Raw genomic sequence first — 19,625 nt, 5'->3', positions numbered from 1 at the left:
CACATGGCTTGAGCCTATACATCCGAATGTAGTCCTAAAACACCTGGATGCGGCTGCTTTGAAGTGAGTGACAGCACACAAAATTCTTCTGTGCCACCTATTTAAATTTTCAGCTACACATTGTTTTAAAAGCAAACAGTGAATAAAAAAAATAAATTTCTGCTTTCTGGAGTAAGAAAAGTAAAGGCATGGCTATGTATTTACTCCTTTCTCCACATAAAAAGATTTAGGATTGTTCAAATGAGATTAACTACTTGTCCCTGATGACAAATAAGGGAATTGTATTGCTGTATGGTTTTTGCATACTTATCAACACTTATAGACGTTTATGGTGTGGTTTTCATGCTAAGTGCATTCCATTTCCCTGGCACTTGTATTAATGATAATTTTAGTAAGCCATAAAACAATTTTACATTTATAAGTTTTCTGATCTTACAAGCTTTTTTACAGTGTCTAACTGTATATTTAAACAGGGTTTATGCATCACCAAGATTCTTAAGATGTTCAAGCAATTCCAGTTTCTCCATATTGTATGATTTGGGTCTGGAAGACAACATGGCTTCGTGTGTTTGCAACAATAAATGAAAAATTGCAAACCCAGTGATGTCAGATGCTTTGTTTAGATTTTCAAGTATAAAAACAGAAGGGTATGCTTTCCATATACATGATAAAATACAGCCTGTGTTAAGTGAGTTTTGAATGTATATTAAGTGACTCGTATGTTATTTTCTAATGTCAACTATTACAGTAATGCTGATTTTCATAACTTTAAAAGCCTGTTCTTTTAATGAGAATTTTTGTCTTTATCTTCCCTTGTTTTGTGCATGCATAGGAAGAAAAAGCTTTGTGTCTAGGGACAGAAGTGATCTGCAATAATAATTCTAAATATTTTTTAATTCTTTGTTTTAATTATTATCATTGTTATATTTTAAGTATTATTTTTAAAATAAGCTAACAACTACTATGAGAGCACACATCTCTTTTGCTAATACCCAGCTATAATCAAAATTCAGCAAAGATTTTTTTCCTGAACCGTAGATGCTTATGGAACTGTTGTCAGACATATCAATTAAGTCATAATCAATGGCACCCCATCTCTAAGAAGGAAATATTTTTATTACAAATAATAAAAAAATAAAGCACCAACTTTCATTTGCATAGAAATATGACCTGAAGCTGTAATGCATTTTAAAGATAATTGTGTAGCGGGGAAAGGAAGAATCCTTATAAAATTAAGAATTTATTGACCTCATTCTTGGGATGAAAAGCATTCGAGGATGTATGTTTCTTATGTGCAGCTCACATGAATATGAAGTTCTTTCAATTATTAAAAATGCTTCCTGGCTTCACAGTTATGTGCTTCTGTTTAAAGTATAACAAGAATGTCAAGTATGACATCCAGATTATTCTCCCTCTTTAATTGCAACTGCAGAGATGGTTGAGGAAAAACAGAGACGTTCAGAAATCCAGGCTTTTCATTGGGAATTCTTACTAACATTTTGGAATGGTATCGTTAACATTATCAAAACACACTTTACAGATAAAGCTATGGCTGCCGACATCCTCATCTGAAGATTCTGAACATTGTTTTTCCAGATCGTATCAAAGGACAACCTGGTAAAGCTCTCAGCTGTTCTTTAGCTCATTTCAAAATAGAGTCGATCTCCGTTCTGGCTTCTTTCCTAATTTTTGTAATCTTTGTTATAATAAACTACTAAAGAACAAGCAGAATCTGCATTTTGATTAAAGAGATTGTTCTATTAATACACGAACAGCAAATAAAATAGCAACTGAAGAAACCTAGCATTTTTTATGTCTCTGAGCCTCATCTTTCCAACAAATACAACATTTCACAGATTTCCTTTGGCTTCAAGATGACAATAAATGCATTACTTATGATTAAAATAAACTGTTATTAAAATAAACTGCAACCCAACAGAAACACTCACATAATCTGTTCAGTCAGCTGCCTGCCCATGCCCATCAGCAGATACATACAAAGAGCTCCCTGCTGTACAGGACTATCTATTAATCCATCCCCACGTTTTATCAGCTGATGGTCATGCAGCTTCCTGATTCTTACCTCACCAGACTTACATTAAATATCTGTGGCAGTCTGAGCAATGAGATGTTGGCTGAAAGATGTACCAGAAAACTGCTCTTTAGAAGAATAGATTCTGGAGGTAGAGTACAGAAATAATCTTACTTCAGCTTAGTAAATACGCCTTGTAAGCAATGAATCAAATCACTTTGCTGTATAATACAATTACTGCTGTAATTTGTAGTCATTACAGTTTGCAATGAGGTATAATTGGAGACTTCATTATACACAGGCTATTGACAGAGAAAGTCTTAGCAACTTTAGCATGGAGACTTACTTTGGTCCAATCATCATTAAATTTGCAGATGATTAGCTCAGGAGACCTAATAGCTTTGTTGTGTCTACTCCTTACAGAGTCATTTATGTTTCAACCAGGTACAGAAAGAAACTGAAATATTCCATCACTAGAAATGTACTACCTGGTGTATCATTCCCCTGGAAACCCTTCAGGTTCTGCCATGTCAGTGCAAAGTCCTGATCGTATTTTTCATGGCTTTTCCACAGGTAGTAAATCATTTCAGTTAACAACTTAGTATTTTGGCATAGTCATCCGCACCTGATTAATGTTTATTAGATCAGTAGTGATTTGATAGGAAAAAAAATCACCTTTAAAAAAGTTGTCATAAGTCACTGCAACAAAATAGTTATTCTGTTCTTTTCCTTGACACAAACTTTATCCTCAGAATGCAGAATCCAAATTGCAGTGCCTCAGAAATTCTTTGGAAAAAATACCTGTTACTATGGTTACAGAGCCGTTCCCGTTTGCTTCTCTCTTCTGCCAAAATAATGAAAGTGGAAAGAGATTTTTTATTCCAATGATTTATACGATGTTTGCAGGGGAGACCCATCTCTCTCTGAATGCTTCTCAAACATTTAAAATTAGTACATTCTGGAGACTTTTCTGAAGTTGCTTGTCTCTATTTTCTGGCAGGTAATGATAAAAATAGTTAATGGAAAAAAAAAAAAAAAAGAATTAGTCCTAAAAGTCTGTAGTGAAATTGTGAAGGGCTTCAACTTCTACCCTTCCTTGTCTAATGGTCTTCACATATGTAATATTCAGACAGCCCTATTTATTGAGTTACTCTCAGAAGTATCTGGCAGTGATTAAAATAATAATAATAATAATAATAATAATAATAATAATAATAATAATAATAATAAAAGATTAAAGTACAAGTTATTCTTAAGTTTTCTTAAGTAAAAGTGGCACAGATAAAGTAATGCTCTAGGAGGCCCAGTTTTACCTCACTGTTTTCTCCCTGTACTGTTGTGAACAACTTTCAGTTCCTTCTCCTTCCACTAAAATCTCTGACCGCAGAAGGTAGCTCTGTTTTTGAAGACACCTGAATAGATTCTTGCAGAGTAATTTCTAGCATGGCTGAATTTAAATTTTTGTGGAAACAATTCTGATTTTCTTGTCAACAGTGCATTGTCATCAGCTCTTCCTGAGGCTGAAAATACATCTGGAAGGAGACACTGTCAGTGTAATGCAACTGAAATGTTCTCCTGAGGACAATAAGTAACTTCTTTTAAAGTAGGAATGATTTGGCATAAATGTATTCTATTGGGAGAGAATAACTGATACATTTCCCTGGGGGTCATTATGATTCTGCTGAAGAAAGCCTACTGTGAAAAGGTAATACAAATAAAGGAGGCTTGTCATGGAAACACACAAGAGGTAGTGTGGTTCGTGGGGCTTTTATTTTTTTTCTCCCAGAAAAAGCATATGGGAATGAGAACAGACTTCATTTTACAAAAGCTGAAAATCCCATTAGAAAGAGATTTTTTGCTGGCTGCCTTGATAGTGTACGCATTTTAGGTGGGGATGTCAGCATTGCAATCATTAAGGCTTTCTGACACTTTTTTAGCAACATCCAGTCCTCACTAGCTCCTGACTTTGCCAAGCAGCTATGTGCAATTTTCATTCTGAAAGGCTTTTCCAGGCTGATATACATACACATTCCCCTTATCATTTCACTTTATCATTTCAGCCAAAGCAGTTGCAGATGTCTCTGAAGTTAACCTAAGGAAGTAGTATATTTCTGGATTCTTTTTATTATTTTTTAAGTGTGCATTTTATTTTCTCTTTCTCTTGAACCTCTTCTTTTTGAAAATATTGGTGCAGAAACTTAGTGTGATGTCCTCTACCACTTTTGTTTTTTACTGTTTTTGCTTCCTCTATGAAAACCAATCCACATTTTTAAAATCAGGTGAGAGAATTTTGGTCAGTCCTCAGAAAGCCTCACTGTTACTGCAGTAAAGCCTTTCCCAACTTTTTTCCCTGTACAAGCTGGATATTGTCTGTTCTCACACAGCATCTACATGCTCAGACTGTTAATGAACAGCCTCTTCAGACTAACTGAGCATGCACCAACAGCCACAGCATTGGAAAGTGAAAGGGCTGGAAATCTGCCATCCTGCAGTGTAACAGCTGTTCTGTGATGCTTGGTGCTAGAAGAAGGGGTGCAGAGAAATGACTCTTGGTTAGAACTGAGAGCTCGTGCTCTCTACAATCTCCTGCTGACACACTGGAAAAAAAAATACACCTAAAAATGAGCATAGGAATAGGGCACAATCTACTTGGAAGGGAAATAAGTGTGACAGGGGAATCACTACTGTAACCTTGGTCTGGGAACATTAGTTTTGGGGCTGAGTAGCAGAAAAGGACAGGAAGCAGTTGCCCAATGGAGAAACAAAGCCTGTTTAGATTGCTCAGTTTTTATGGCATTTGCTGACAAAACAGACGCGGAGAGATAAAGCGCTTCGTATTATGTGTTAGAGACAGCTTAAGACTTTCCAGCACTGTAGAAAAACTGGCAGTTGACTGTGCTCTTGAGAAATGGGGTGGAATGGAGAAAAGTAATAGCAGAAATGTTAGGAATGGAAGTTAAAGGTTGAGAATTCAAGAGGACTGCAGATTCACAGGTGAGTAAAAAGGGCTGAGAGGAGTCTGAAGTTTTAGGAGGGGAAGGGGGGGACCCAAGAGACTTTGGCTGGCGTTGACAGAATAAAGATTAGGAAGGACAGAATAAAGTTCAGTAAAGAACACAGTAAAATGAATCTAGTTTAGGGAACAGGAAAAAGAATATATCCACATTCTCTTCCAGAGTGTGGATTTAGAGCTAGACAAATGCAGCAGACAAATTAGCTGTTCAAAGTGTCAGACTGCTCACTATGCCCCTGCCCAAGAGATTATGATCTGTTTTTACCATTTTGCTGCTGCTGCTGCAATGGAAAGTGCAATATGCTTTTGAAAAAATTCTTTTCAATCTTTGTCCAGAGATTTTTTTTTTTCTCAATGCAATTTTTCAAAACATACGAAGGATGCTTTAAAAAATAATTGTTTCTGACTCACCACAATATTGGGTGACTCTGAAAAAGAATTTTGATTGTATGTATAGTATCACAATCTAACCTTCATGTGTCACAGATTCAAGGTAATTTAAAGTACTTTTGATTTAGTGGAAATACTTAGGCAACTTTAACTTCTGTATTTCTCTGAAATTTATTTTCAAACACTTCACTGGTGATTTGAGAGGTCTCTTGATTTCATAAGTGGAACAGATTTAATTAAAACTGGCTTAACATCTAAAAAGCAAGTGAGGAGCTTTTTTTAAAAAAACTTAAACATGAGATAGGGGAAAATTTATATGTTTGCATATAAATTTAACATTTAGCAATTTAACAAATAAAAGCTTGTTCTTCTGAGTCTTCCACTCTCCTATCTGTAAAAACATGAAACAGACTGTGCAATTTCCAGAATGATCTGGTCTCCTAAGACACACCAAAACTATTTTAATTGTGACTGTTGAACGTAAGTTGCTGGAAAAAGTTCTGTCTTCACTGGTCTGTACTGGTTTTATGCTCAAAGGACATTTTCTTTAAGATAGGTAACAAAATTCTTCTAAGAGAATTAGCAAAGAGTATCTAAGAGGGATTTATTAAAGAAAAACGTTGACTTCTTTGTCTAGCTCTGGTTACAGCTTTGTACATTTTTCAATATTTTTCACTGAAAAAATCTTTTCAAATATTAGCACTTTGCCTATTATTTCCTTTCTCGGTTTTTAAAACTGAATTCAGTATAAGGTGAAAGAAACTGAGAGACTTGAAATTTACATTGAAGCCCTTTGCCTCTGAAGCCCTTTCTAAAGAGTTCCTACCTACCTCAGTGCATGAACTTCTAGGTTTGTAGGATTAATGTCTACTTCCTTATTGCTTTGTGCTGGACCACTTGTAGAGAGTTAACACAGCAACACCTCAATGCCTTAAAAATTCAAGCTAAAAATTAAGACTACATAGCTGTGAAATTTTGGTGACAGCAGTCTTACTAAGAACACATCACCAGCGTCCAGATATGTGCATTTATTATCTTGCAGGTGATTATCACTTACTTCCTGACACAGAAAACCTTACATATACACATTTTCAGATGTCTGGGCACTAAAAACAAAAGGCAATTATTGATTCTATATATATTTAATCCACCATATGAAGTTAGAACAGACTGCGTGAATAGGAGTTTTTTTAAATGTGGAAATAAAAGGGGACAGAAGAGGTGGTAAGGCAGTCTGCAAAACTTTACATTTCATTGGCAGGTGAAAGCTCATTAAGAGTGCAGATGCTTGAGAAGCACATAGTAGTGTATATTCTATACTCTGCTTGAGACAATTCTTACAGGAGTATTTCTGTTTCGTCTGTTTGATAAGTGGTGACCTTGGAAAAGAACGTGGTTCTTCTCTAGATAGCTGTGCCAGTCACTGCTTCATGCTCCCTTTCTCTGGACGCTTCAAAGATGAAGTTTATTGCCTTAGACATTTACAAATCAAATCTCTTCAAATGTCACTAACTGCTTTTTAGAGTAAAGTATAGATTCAGAATCCCTGTTTGCCTTTGAAGAGAGGCTAGCAAGTAGGCAACTGGCAGCAAGGCTCACTGCTATTTAAGCAATCAGAATCTATACTCGAGCATTACCGCAGTACTTTCCATGGAAAGTGTATTGCTTAAAAAACAGCTTTTCTTTTGAGCATCAGTGAACCACACTACATATAAAACAATGAAAAAGGAGAGAATTGCAGAATGCCTAACTTTTTATTCAAGGTCTTGCACTTCAGAGGTAAAACGTCCCTCCGTCTCCCTCTCCTCCATACATCTCTGTGAGACTGTGATTGCTGCAGCTGGGATGTGGGTTTGTAGCTGTACTGTGATGTGTGGGATTGGGAGTGGGCAGAGCAACCTGTTTGGGGGCTTTTTTGCTATCTTTGGAATCATAGGCATTTCTTTATGCTCCATGCTGTTAGGATTGCCAACTACACATTTGGGGAAGGACTAAACATTCTGAGAAGGCTGCTGAAAGTGGGGTGAGACCACTGCCTGCATTTCAGTGGTTTTTTCAGTCAGTTTTAACTGACAAACACTTGCATAAAATATGCTGTATGGATTAAGCTTACTTAAAACAATTCTACTGATCTCTATCCACTGCTGTTTTTTTGAAAGCAGATGAACAGTGTTCTTTTCTGGTCTTAAATTGTAATGCTTCATAACACGACTCCATGATCTATGTGCTTAAATCTAAATTAATAATGTCAATCTATTTTGGGGGTAATCTATGTCAGAAGGATACAGCTACAGTCTTGCACAACACATATGGTGATCTTTATTTTTATCCTCTGTTGTAATGGAAAACTTGTAACAAAAGTTTTAAACTTTTAAGCTAAGAATAAATGTTAGTCCAAAGAATACTCAAAGTTAGGACAAAAGCAAATCTTTGAGCCTTTCAGCTGATCTAGAATTGCCTGCAAGGGCTGACCCACAGCCAAACGTTTCTGAGAAGATAAAAGTTGGCATGGAGATGACAATTTAGAAATTCTTTTCCTCTATGGAAAAATAGCACATTAAAATTGCAAGGGAGAAAGGATTTTTTGGCATGTAGCAGTAAATATTCTGAGTGGCTCTAGCATTGTTTTTCTCTTGTCAACAAGATCATTTGAAGAAAAAAAATTGTGCTTCTAAAACAATAGTCTCTCCTGTCATAGAATTGCTGAATACTTGTTTCTGCTACACGGATTTTTATGAGAGAGGAGTAAGATTAATTTACAAACATCAAGAAAAACCCAGCTATGCTTGGATGTTTAGAGAATCTGCACTGTCTCTTTAGCTGCAAACGTGCTGTGGCAGTCAGGAACACTTGCAAAGTCTTCACAAAGGACATAAATCTGACTTAATTTTTCGCATCTTCTTCATTAGCTGGATATTCCAAAGAGTAGAGATTAGAGCCTCAAAAAAGGCTTAAGCTCAGTAAACTCATTTAGAGCTGTTCAGATATATGGGTATGAAACCTACATTTCTTTCACACTGTGTGCAGGACTTCCCACAATATATATAGCAGAGAGAAGGAATGAAGAAGCAGCAACGGAGGATTAAAGAAGCTCCTAAATTGATCTTAAAATAAGTTGTATCAATCCATCAGTTGTATTGCCTGTGGGCATCTTTAAAATGTGAAAGGTACCCAACATGTTTCGATACTCTTTGCCTAGAAACATGTATAGCCATTCACTACTGAAGCTTAAGCACTGAAAGAAAATGCTACCAATTCCTATTTGCTCATACCATAGCTACAAACCTGTCAGAGTTCTAATTCTGATACCTTCTGTCACAGAATTTTATAACTATCTCAGCACAGTTTTTTTAGTTTTTGGTCTCATTTTGTCAAATAATCAAGTACAAAAATAGAAAAAGAAAAAAGAAAAAAATAAGGCTAATAATGCAGACCATCCTGGCTCTGCTTTACAATGGCATTTTTTTCTTTCCTCATTGAAGAAATATACATTGTTAAGGCCCCTTGGCACCTTGAAATACGCTGTTAGAGTCCTCTCGTGAGTACAGTGTACCCTAATGTTTTTCATTGCCTGCCTCTGGTTGTTGTTTTTTTTTTTCTGTCATTAAATTGGAAATATTCTAAGACCTCTTTGAAAGTGCTTCCTATCAAAAATTTGTCTTTTTAACAGAAATTCTATGATTGCTATGATGGAGAGTTGGATGGTTTAACTTGTTGGTTCTTTAGTAAGGTATTTCTCTTGTTGCTTGGTTTTTGTTTTTAAGATACATAAAACCACTTTTTGTTGTCTACAGCAAAATAGATGGAGTACTGTTGACCATAATGCATACAAATGAGACTGCAGTTCTGTAATTGAAAAGCTAATCACGGTGTAATTATGACATATGAATTTTATTTTATTTTATTTTATTGAACACAAATGTATTCCAGCTACTGAGTAGTGAATCAGTACTAATTTATACGTGTGAAGGCCTGGCTTTCAACATAAAACAGCTGCTAAAGGCAGAAATAAAATATATAGAGACATCTGACAAAAATTCAGAAGCTGGCAAACTGTAGGTGCTTTCAAGCAACAACTAAGATCTTTTGCCAGAATTTTTTACTTTGACTTTTATCAGTGTAAAGGCATTACGATTCCCTCTGAAAATAGAGATATCTAAGAAAGATGAAATAAGAGAAAAATCTATATCTGAATCTATTATTTGCCTCTTGCCTAAAACAAGAGGAAAGCTCATTGCTGCTGTGGGCTAATGAGCCAGTCTGTGCTGGCACTCAACTTTGACTGCATTCTTAATGAAAGAGTTGAGCTCTCCCCAGTCACAAATATGATTTTTATAGTAAGACACAACGGCAATGGAATTGAGTTTTGATTCCACAAGAAAAACTTGAGAGAATTCAGAAATTAAAACTTTTGAATGCACAGAGAAAATCTGCTTGGAAAGAAAAACGAATGTATGGAAGGGGAATGCATTTGACAGTTAATATAAAAGTAGACTGCCTCCTAAGACTTTATGAGTATGGTCATTTCAGGTTTCAGCGCACTTCCTCTTCACTGAGTGCTTCCCTATTAATTCATAAAATGAACGTTTTCACTGGTAAGGATCAATTCTGAAAAAAAAACCTGCTATAACATAAATAATTTAGGTAGTAATGAAAAGTGAGGGTGCTCCAATCCAGTTCAGAGAGGCTATACTTATAAAAGAACAACTGGAGTTAGATATATTGCTGCAGAACATTTTGCATAACTTTTTTTTTTATCTCATTAACTTTCTTCATTGCTACTAACTTGAGGTTTCCTGAGGGAAAAGACAGGAATAGCCACTTAACCATACCTAAGACCTTGCTCCTCTCACCCTCTAACGAATGAACTGCTCTGCTAGGTCTCTCATTATCAGGTCTTCATGATGGTCTTGAAATAACTTTATTTCTGAAGCTTTATCAAAACCCGACCTTTTCTTGATGCCTTTTAATAAATTGTCACAATCTGATGAAAATCACCTTGTAAAACATTCCTGGCCAACTATAATTGCAAAGGTTTGCCATTATCTTTAATTTTAGGGTGTGCACACATGAGTGACAGAGAAAGATCACACACCCATATCTGATCAACCCTTCATTTTCTGGAGTATTAGTTTTATTTTCAGCAATAGGCTGTTTTCTGATCCTCCTTCTTAACCAAAATGCTTTAGGAGCTCTAGCTCTAGCAAGCACTAAGAAAGAAACAACTTTGACCATAATTAATTAGAGAATAGCACAGTTTATACTCTTCTCACTGGGCCAGATCTGGGAGGCAGATGTGCTGTTTTTTCCATCTCTAGTCTAGTAACAGAGGAGCAGTTGCATGGCCATAGAATTGCTTTCACCTTGCCTCCACGATAGTTGAACCTAGCCTTGCGTGCTGTATATTTATTTGACCAGTTACTTTGCAGACCTGTGGTCTGGTTCACTTTTTTTTTTCATACAGCAAGAAACAGAACTGTCTTTGAATGCTATCCTTTCCCACTGTATTTTGACATCCAGATCTCCTGTGGAGGCAGCAGTCTGCTCGGTGGGTTCTGGCTTCATGGTGGCCTACAGCTTCTTTATGAGGGGACTTGAGGGGTAGAAACTGATCTTTTCTCTCTGGTGACAGTGACAGGACCCAAGGGAACAGCACAGAGCTGTATCAGGAGAGGGTTTGGTTGGGCATTAGGAAAAGCTTCTTCACAGGGGCGTGATGGGACACTGAGATAGGTTTCCCAGAGAGGTGGTCACAACACCGAACCTGCTGGAGTTCAAGAAGTGTTTGGACAATGCTCTCTAACATAAAGCCACCCAAAATTAAAACCCTATGGTTTGACGCCCCTTGGGGTCCCTTCCAGCTTATGATATTCCTCTATGGGTTTCATCTCTATCTGTCAACAGAATTCACTATGATGATTCACAATGGAATCACAGAGGAATTGTTAGAGACCTATTTCAGTTGTCAAAATCATTTCTTTCCAAACATGCTTTGTAGGCGAGTAGGGCCCCCTTCAGTTGCATAAAATGAATATTCTCCATGTTCATCTATCAAACCTATTTAATGTACCCACGTAAACAGTAATGCCATAAAGATCCTCAGATACACTACTACATGGGAAAGCTCTTTTTTTTATTATTATTATTTTTAATAAGAACCTTATATGGCTCATGTGATGCAAAATTATGCATCTCAATGTCAGTTAAGAAAGTAATTATTTTTGAGTAATCTAAGCTATGATTTTTATCCCACACACTGTTTGTGAAGTGTTCTTTCACCTTGCTGGTGTAATAAGTGATTTTGAAATTATTTGTACAATATACATTTCAGATGTGGAGGACAGCTTCCTATAGACTCTCAGTCAGCTGCAAATTACTTTCCAGTCATATGTACTCACAGATAGGCTTACAGGGAAGAATAGAGACAAAGTAAGAAGATGGCATTAATGAGATGTAGACAAGCTTTTCCACATTTTGTATTAGACTGTGAATCTATCCAGTCTCTGTTAGATCTTTTTCCCCAAGTAAGTGCTCATGATGAAAGCTTTTCTATCTATTGTGCTTTAGACTAGGTGCTGTAACTTGTAAAAAGTAACAATACTTTTTGATTTTTTAAAGCTATTTTAGTAAGCCCGTGTAATTTTTGAATTACAAAACCTGAGACATTTGCAACTCTTTCTACAACTTAGAGTGCACTCTGAAGAATTGTTAGAGCAATATAATTATCACAAGTTTCTTGATTTCTGAAAATTGATTTGAATTGACTTTTTCATTATTTGCTCATATATGCTTTGATAAAACAGTTCTTTATTAATGACAATTAAAGATCTCCTTTTCTTTTCCCTTTCTTAACAGTGATTTTTATAACTTCCCTGTTCTCTAAGCCAGCTAAAGAAGAAAATGTGGAGAATGGCAATAAGAATAGAAGATGTGAAATGATGAATTACATTAGGAACCAAAATCATGTAAGAAGAAGAGTAAGAATGCCTGTTAACGAAATTATATCCTTAAAGATAGGAAATCTCACAGAAAATCAGTCATTCTTATTCTGCATATTTGCTGGCACAGTAAAGGCAATAAAACAAAAAACATACGCTTTCCTTTGTGTAGCACACAAAGACAGGATCTGAGGAAAAATAACAGTAGTGTGCTAGAAAGTACTGTCAGCTAAAGTAAAATAGAATAGATTCCAGCACTGCAATTTGCAGTATCCTGCAGTGTTTGCAGAAGTTTTTTCCCAAGCATTTCTAATGTTAGAACTTCAGACAGTTTCCTTAAGTCTTTGTGGAACATGCTATATTAATTCCTATGATGTTAGCAATTTCCTGATGTTTTGGCCTGACAAAAGTATGCAAAACTCCCAAGAAGGTTGTGATTAAACACAAAAAGCTACAAGCAATTCTTTCTAATTTGAAATCCTCCTGCTTTAAGAGATACCACTTTCTAACATTACCACATAACAGCCACTTTAGTATGCATGCAAGATATGCATAATTTTAAGGGATACTCAGCAGTCTACTTGTACAGTACATTACAGAAAAGGAGCACGGCAAAATGAATGCCAAATCTGTTACACAGCTCCCAGCTTCAGCTACTGCTTCCATTTCACTGCACAGAGAGGCTAATTAATTAAATAAATAATAAAAAAAATAATTATCTTGGCATCTATTAACATTCTGTCACAAGAATCCTTGCAGTGGCACTTTCAGATGGATCAAGGAAGACTTTCCCAAGCTATTGCTGCACTGAATTTTTACATCCAGTTGGCCAGTAGTCCTATAAGACCCTTACAGTACATACATTATCCACTGCTATTGATTATTTCAAACTCCATCATTGTGGATGAGGCAGTGATGCTCACTGACACTCCCCCAGAGAGACAGAGAAGTGAATTTGAAGGGTGAAAGTGAGAAAACTCATGGGTTGACAGATAAAAGCAGTTTAAGAGGTAAGCAAAAGCTGTACACACAAAGCAGAACAAGGAATTAATTCACTAATTCCCATCAGCAGGCAGATGTCTAGCCACTTCCAGGAAAACAGGGCTTCATGACACCTAATAGTTACTTGGAATGTGAAAATAAAAAAGACCTTGACTGTCTAAACATTGCTCAGCAACAGCTGAGAACATCAGTGTATTATCAGCTTTTCCTTAGACGCAAACTCAAAGCCTAGCACCTTATGGACTGCCATAAAGTAAATTCCTTCCCAGACTGATGCAGTATATCCTTTCAAGTCACCTAAATATTGAAATCATGTAACCACTGGCACCATTTCTGTACCTGGAAAAAGGTGTTATTTTACTCACAGCTATTTTATTTAGGTACAACTTGGTCACTTCCGTGGCAGATCCACCTGAAAGTCTCTGGAAGGGACAAACTACCTAGACATTAATCAACTCATTCGAATATACAAATTGGATGCAGCAAAAACTGCCTGGGAAAAATCTATAGGAACTATATGAAATCCCAACCTGGAGAGCTCCTGTATCACTTAGTAAAATATTTAATAGAGAAGTTGAAAAGAAGATTACATTACATTTCCATCTTAAAACTTACATCTTTATCAGCTATATTCCTTTATTACGTGCATCCAGATTGAATACTTACCTGGGAAAACATGACTATTGAAGGCAACTAGTTCTAAGAAAAATTCAAAAAGAGGAACGAGTTCTTCTGTCTCAAAGGTACTATTTGAGAGCATCCCCCTCCAGAAGGGTGCTATGAATTCTGGGAAATATTCAATGAATGGAATATTCACTGGAAAAAGACAGCAGTGGTCCCCAGAACACGTTTTGGACTAGAATGCTGTAGAATAAATAGGAAAACAAAGAATCTATGATGTCAGGTCTGGAGAAAATGGAAATGAGTCAGAATTTGTATTCTGAAGAACTAAAACAGAACAAAAGAAAAAAAACATATCTGCTTCAAGAATACAAATGTTAAATTATTAATGCAAGAAAGGACAGCATGATTAAGTTGTTTAATGTACTGTGTAATCCACCAGAACAGTTGGCTCAATATATTTAACCAGGAAAGCTAAAAAAAGCCATGAGACCAGGCCGCAATAAATTCTTAAGTGGATTGTTTCCCCAATTTGACAAGAGAGGGTGGCATTCCCCCTTTTGTACTCATTCCTAGTGCAACAGTGTTGCAGTGCAGAAGTACCTGAAAAATAAAAATGCCAGTTCTAGTCAATGAGTTCTTGCTGATTGTATCCTACTGTGCATATTCTTGATGTTTAGCTGCAGAGATCGAGCCAAGTTAATGAGGCCTGCTCACACCAGAAGTTACTAGAGCATTTAATTATTTTACTAAGGTTCCTCCAAAAGAAGATATGAGGATATACTCATATGATTTTCACAATTTTTACTGCCCCTTCTCATTGTAACTTTTCCTCCCCTCCACATGTCTCGAATTGATTGTTTTCATCATCCTTAGACTTACAAAAGCTAGCAGTAATATCTACTTCTAATCCTCAAACCAGAAACAATGGTTAGCGTAGGATAGCCTCTGCTACTGTGATTCCCTAGAGAGGATCTGCAAATTCATATTCATGGCAGGGGAAGAATTAAAACCAGTCAGTTAGATGTAAAAGGACACTGAAGCTTTTTTTTCATATAAGCTTATATGAATGTTTGTGTATACACACACACAAGCAACATGTGGAGGAAGAAGTGTGTTTCAACACTGCATCAGAAAGAATACAAAGAGAACTTTAGCACATACACAAGAACAATTTCTGTTCTCGTAACTACAGCACATTCATACAATCAATAAGAGTTGAATTTGGATCACTGGGTATTGAAAATGATCCATGTATGCCTTAAGGAATGTATCACTGAAGAACGGTAGACTGCTTGTGACATAACCCAATAACTGGTCCTCTCAAGAGAAAATGCTGTTGAAAACAAATGTCATTTCTCTGCAGGGAGTAAATGAGCAGAAGACTGTTCACTAGAACTCTTTTTTCTTCCACACTAAAGAATTCAGTTCACTGGAAACACTGTCTTCCTCTACATTACATATGCTCCAGTGAAAACAGAAGTGTGTCTTACTACTTCTGCCTTAAGGACAGAATAACCTTATACTTATTCCAAATGGAGCTATATCTTAAAGGACCTTTATAGAAAGTCTAACAATCAAACATGACAAGAAACACTGTCTTTGTGGAACTGAAGAATAAAATAACTGTCAAGTGATGAGCTTGCAGGCAGTATACAAATCCTTTATTCTTTTTTTTGATACACAATTTGCTATGAAACAAATTAATGGGAATCTTCTGTAGCTGTAGTTACAGTAGTTCTTGGCTCCTTCCACCCTCACTAGACATCAATCAGTGCAGAGTACCACCCTCTACTGACTACAGACAAAACCCAAAATTTAAGCCAGCTTATTTGATTATTGCTACATGTGCTGAAATAATCAGTTTTATTCTGTGCTTATGCTTACTCCAAAGCATAAAATGTCAAAGTTACTGGATGTAATATCAATTACATACTGCTTATCAGTGTCAGCTCTTTGCTACGCTAAATTTTATACCTTAGGGGTATAAAATTTTATACCTTAGGGGTTGGAAGGGACCTCAAGAGATCATCAAGTCCAACCCCCCTGCCAAAGCAGGTTCCCTACACCAGATAAATGTTTTGTGCCTGTCATATAAGAGCTCTAATTTCTAAATATATCATAAATAATATGTATAAGATATATAATATATCTAAATATATCATAAATTGCAATAAAATAATATATATATAATAATAATAATAACAATACAGTTTTTCATTTGGATTGCAAATGGATTAAGTTCCTGTTATACTACTTCCTAATTTTCCTTGATGCTTAAACTTCCTCTATAAATGCTTGTACAGGAATTTTAATTAAAAGTTAATCATCTAAAAATAATATTAATTAATGTAGTTTTCCTTGTACTCTCCAGTTACCTTCTGTCCTTTTAGTTCCAGGTTTTCACTTGTAATGGCCTACAGCACTACTTCAGGCTTCCTGGTGGAGAAACAAATTTGTGCCAGCTTGCTGAACAACCTCCGTAATGTTCAGCCAATCAGAACTTCTCCATCTGTGTGTCCATCCATCCAAAGAACCAGATGCTCTGAAAAACTCTTCATCCACCTCTCTTGATGTATCCATATCTGAAATATGTTGCTACCATAACTGCAGCTTTCAGCTCTACAAGAAAAGCCACCAATTGACCTATCCAAAGCTCTCAGGTGTTCACTGACTTGCTCAGGTGCAGCATTTTCTATATGAATCATCCGTTCCTGTTGCTAGAACTAAGGGGAAGGCTGCAAAACATTTTCATGATTTTTTTTTTCCAGAGAAAATGAAATCAGTAACTGGGAGCATTAATAATAAAAACTCATAGAAAGAAACCATTTCACCAAGGCCTAACTTGAGAAAATATGCAGATTTCATCAGGATAATAAGCTAAGGTTTCCATTCTATGCAGATCAGGAACTCTACCCAAATCAGAAAAAAATATTCATCAAGCCATGTTCTTGGAAGCAAAAGAATCAAAATAATCTAAATTGTATCCTGTTAAAATACAAAGTAATCAGGACTAAATATTTCTGATTTACATCTAGCAGAGATACACTCCATACTGTATTACATTTCCAAGTATTGCAAGAGATCTGGTCATTGTATAACATAGTTAAGAGTCCAACAATTAATTCTGCAAATAATTAAACATCTTCAGTCCAACCACCAGAATTCTAAGAGCGCTGCAGAATTATTTTAAGAATGACTATCACTAAGGAGTGAATAGTTCTGAAATCTGCCATTTACTTTTACCCAGGAATCTTGTTGAACATTCCTCAGGTTACAGAAAGGTGCTTTTCTATGCAGAGTAAATTACTTTTTAATGATAAACAGTAGTAACGTAGTTGTGAGTCACAGAAGCCAATGAATGTTGTTGAATAACACTTGCAAGAGGTGTCTTAGCATTTTAGTACCTTAGTTATTATTATTTTAAAAGTAAATATTCCATGATGCAAGCATTGAAACTTCTCCCTCAGGCAACTATTTATTGGTGGAATGTCTGCATAAGCTGAAGTCACTGACTCCCAGCAGTTTGTTACCGTTATTCCTTTGCCAAAAACTGCTAGCCCCACAGAGCGTGGTGTTGCTCCACCAGCAGAGTGGATCACACAGTGACTTGTGGAATCAAACTATAGAGTTAGGTTATAAAGCAGGCATGCGTTCATTCAGCGATGCGCATGTGCCGGCTGCATGCCCTCCCTCATCGGTTTCAGCACAAAGTTAGCTTGTTAATTTAAATTCTACAATGATTACAATCTGCAGAATCAAGTGGTAGAATTTCTGCAGAAGATTAAATGTTCAGTGTGCAGTGTTATATACATTTTGCAAAACTGTATGAATCAAGCACAAAGCCCATAGGGTTTTTAAACTCATCTTGATGTTTGTCTGAACATTTCTATCCTGAAGCAGCTTTAAAATGTTGATATTATCAGTCTTTAAGTGATTTGCTTAATTAGAGGTAAGTTAGATCTTTGTTGCCAGGTATGAACAGCTGCTGCAGTGAGAATCAAGAGCAAAACTTGAGTTTCCTATGGCAGCAGAAAAAACATCAGGAGTGGCCATGACTCTGCACAGCACTGTTCTGCAGCTGCTCGCTAATGCTTTTATGCTGTATTGATATAAATAGGCACAGAGAATGTAACAAAAATGTTCAAGCAGAAACTCCACAGTTCTGTCAGGAGCTTATTCTATGTCTTCACTTGACCTCTCCTCGAAGTTCCTATCTAGAAATTGCAACTTAATTGTTTTGTATTCAGAACTGATGAAGAATTTGGATCCCAGAACAAAACAGAAACACACACGTAGGAACACAAGAATTGTAACTATACTTTATGCTGTTTGTGCATCAGTTTTGACATCTATCTCATGCTAATGCTACAAATTCATTAAGAAGCCCTGTAAAAAAACCACAAAACTGAGTAGCTAGAAGGAGCAGGACAGAGTTAGAACTGTGTTATAAGCAGCCTTCTCCATCCAGAAGCCTTTGGCCAGAGGTGTAAGATTTGTCTCTAGCAGCTGTAGCCAACATCAAGCTTAGAAGTCTTCGCATCATGACACCGCACCTTCCTTCTGAAATAGCAATAATCTCCAGTTACAAACTGCACCACATGAATGCAGCATTAAATAAAAAGGGAAAAAGCTCCTATTCAGAGAATATCTTATATGAAGCAGCACAGCCTTGTGTGTTACTAAGGCCTAGATAGCAATGTGTGGCTTTTGTTTCTGGTCCTCTTTTTGGTTTTGTTTTGTTGGTTTATTTTTCTGTTTGGTTTTTTTTTTTTTTTTTAATGTACGATAGAGAACTATTGGATTTATTCTTAGAGTTGGATTCATTTATAAATGCTGATCCTGACATACAATTTTCAATAAAAGCTGTGCTTTTATATCTAATTTCCATCTTTCATCTGAGACATTAGCATTCCTTATTCAACATTCTTCTCTCTCAAGCATTACCTCAGATTAATTGGTGTTGTATAAAATAAGTCGCTGCGTGCACAATGGTAACCATGGTAGCCTTCATACTATCTTCACAATGCATATGTAATTCCATCCTCAGGAAAACATAATTAGTACGTAGCATAATATATTCTCTCTAAAAACACCACCATGGTATGAAATATACACAATCAAAACAAATGATGCCTACAACCCTCCATGGTACTGGGCTACCGTTACTGAGCAGTTACATTACAAATGAATATACTATTAAACACTCTTGCTGCAGCATCCCCAACTTGCATAATTCTGCTTCTTTAACCATACTTCTCTTTATGACCAAAAGGTGGCAATGTTCTACTTAGTATCAACTGGTCATAAAAACTCAATTGACAGTACTCACACAGGAATAGCAAAACCTCTTTCCAGCCAAGCCAGAAAGCTATGTGTCATTAAGCATTGTGCTTGCTAGGACCCAGAACTCTGATGATGACACTTCCAGATAAAATTGACACAAGTACTGAAATGCTGTTCAAGCAATAATCCAAAGAGATGTGTGAAAGAACATTCATGTATATATATTCTCGGGATGAAAATTAAAAGATATATGCAGCTTAAACCAAATTAATGATGTTGTCTTCATGACACAGCCTTTATTGCAGATTTTTATATATTACTGGTAAGAGGCAAGTGGAAATTT

This window comes from Cyrtonyx montezumae, unplaced genomic scaffold (assembly GCF_038088225.1).
Source record: "Cyrtonyx montezumae isolate F1298 unplaced genomic scaffold, pur_monq_1.0 scaffold_11, whole genome shotgun sequence".
Taxonomy (NCBI): Eukaryota; Metazoa; Chordata; class Aves; order Galliformes; family Odontophoridae; genus Cyrtonyx; species Cyrtonyx montezumae.
The sequence above is the reverse complement of the archived record's forward strand: the minus strand, read 5'-3'. Positions refer to the sequence as shown.